Here is a 2,640-nt window from a genome sequence, read left to right as displayed (position 1 = left end):
CTTTGGCAATGCTTGGACATATTTAAATAGATTCCCACAAAGCCTTTGACTATGACGCTCTTTCTCACTATCCTCATCACTATCATTCAACCGTACTTTTCCCTTTATGTTTGCCAATTTTTTTTTTTAAATAAACAATTTTATTGAGGTAGTTTTTGACTTTGTAAACAGTTACAAACATCAACAGAAAGAAAGCAAAAAAGTTTAAAATGTGCAAACATCCATGTACTTTCAATACTTCAATCGTAACATACTGCACAAGCCCGCTCCTCTCCCACCGGTACTACCCGCCATATTTTCCCTCCTACTCTACTCTACTCTACCCCCCTTCCCCCCCCTCCCCCCCCCCCCCTCCCCCCCCCCCCCCCTGCTGACGCTCACTCTCCCGCAAAGAAGTCAATAAATGGTTGCCGCCTCCGGGCGAACCCCTGTACAGATCCCCTCAAGGCGAACTTAATTTTTTCCATACCCAGGAAACTCAACATGTCCGCAAGCCACAACTCAGTCTTCGGGGGCTTTGAGTCCCTCCACGCCAATAGTATTCGTCGCCGGGCTATCAGGGAAGCAAAGGCCAAAACATCGGCCTCTTTCTCCCCCTGGACTCCCGAGTCTTCCGAAATGCCAAAACGTGCCACCCCTGGACTCATCACCACCCTTGTTTTTAGCACCCGGGACATGATCCCCGCAAATCCCTCCCAGTACCCCCTCAGCTTAGGGCATGCCCAAAACACGTGAACGTGGTTCGCTGGTCCTCCCGCGCACCTAGCGCATTTGTCCTCTATCCCAAAGAATTTGCTCATCCGAGCCACCGTCATATGGGCCCGGTGAACGACCTTAAATTGGATCAGCCCGAGCCTGGCACATGTCGCGGTCGAATTTACCCTACTCAGGGCCTCTGCCCACAGCCCGTCCTCCATTTCCTCGCCTAGCTCCTCCTCCCATTTAAGTTTCAGTTCCTCTGTCTGGGACCCTTCCTCCCTCATGAGCACCTTATAAATACCCGAGACTCTACCCTCCCCTTCTTCCCCCCAGAGACTATTCTGTCTAGGATCCCCATTGACGGGGGGCGTGGGAAAGATGGGACCTGTCTACGAACAAAGTCCCGCAACTGTAGGTACCTAAAATAATTTCCCCTTACCAACACAAATTTCTCCTCCAAGCTCCTCAAACTTGCAAAGCTCCCTTCCAGGAACATATCACCCACCCTTCCCGCCCCTGCTCGCCGCCATACTCGGAACCCCCCATCCATACTCCCGGGGGCAAACCGATGGTTGTCGCAGATTGGCGCCCAGACAGACGCCCCCATCTCCCCTACATACCTCCTCCACTGGCCCCATATCCGCAGGGTCGCCACCACTACCGGGCTGGTGGTGTACTTGGCCGGCGGCAGCGGTAGAGGAGCCGTGACCAGGGCTGCCAAGCTGGAGCCCCTGCACGAAGCCGCCTCCACCCGCTCCCAAATAGACCCCGTACCCACCATCCACTTCCTTATCATAGCGATGTTGGCTGCCCAGTAATAATTAATCAGACTCGGCAAAGCCAGCCCTCCCTCGCTGCGGTTCCTCTCCAACATCGCCTTCTTCACCCGCGTGGATTTTCCCGCCCAGACAAAGCTCATGATCATCCTGTTAACTCTTTTGAAGAAGGACTGTGGGATAAAGATCGGGAGGCACTGAAAAATAAACAGAAATCTAGGGAGGATTGTCATCTTTACAGTCTGCACCCTCCCTACCAGCGACAGCGGGAGTGCATCCCATCTCCGAAACTCTCCCTTCATTTGCTCCACCACCCTGGCCAAATTTAACTTATGCAGCCTGCCCCAGTCTCGTGCCACCTGGATTCCCAAATACCGGAAATTTTCCTCAACCAGCCTAAACGGTAGCCCTCTCAATCTGTTCTCCTGGTCCCTTGCCTGTACCACAAACATTTCACTCTTGGCCGTATTTAATTTGTATCCTGAGAACTGGCTGAACTTCCTCAGCATTCCCAGTATACTTCCTATCCCGGCCACTGGGTCCGACACGTACAGGAGCAGGTCGTCTGCATAAAGAGAAACCCTGTGTTCAACCCCGCCCCTCACCATCCCCTTCCATCCCTCTGCGGCTCTCAGCGCAATCGCCAGCGGCTCTATGGCCAGCGCAAACAGCAGCGGGGAGAGCGGGCAGCCCTGTCTGGTCCCTCGGTACAACCTAAAGTACTCCGACACTTCTCTGTTGGTCCTGACACTGGCCCTCGGGGCCTGATATAATAATTTGATCCAATCCACCAGTCCCTCCCCGAACCCAAATTGTCCGAGCACCTCCCATAGATCGTCCCACTCCTTCATTCTAACCGCCAGTACCTTTGCCAGGAGCTTGGCGTCAACATTAATCAGGTAGATTGGCCTGTAGGACCCGCACGCCTCGCCAAGACCGGGCCCACCAGCTCAGAAAACTTCCTATATGACTCTACTGGGTATCCATCCGACCCCGGGGCTTTCTCCGACTGCATGGCCTTTAGGCCCCCCCAATACCTCCTCCACTCTAATCGGGGCCCCCAGCTCATCCACTCGCCCCCCACCTACTGTTGGGAAGGTTAACCGGTCCAGAAACCTTTTCATCTCCTCCGGTTCGTCCGGCGGCTCCGAAGTATACAGATTGC

The sequence above is a fragment of the Scyliorhinus canicula genome, chromosome 1 (genome assembly GCF_902713615.1).
Source record: "Scyliorhinus canicula chromosome 1, sScyCan1.1, whole genome shotgun sequence".
Lineage (NCBI taxonomy): Eukaryota > Metazoa > Chordata > Chondrichthyes > Carcharhiniformes > Scyliorhinidae > Scyliorhinus > Scyliorhinus canicula.
This window is presented reverse-complemented; position numbering follows the sequence as displayed.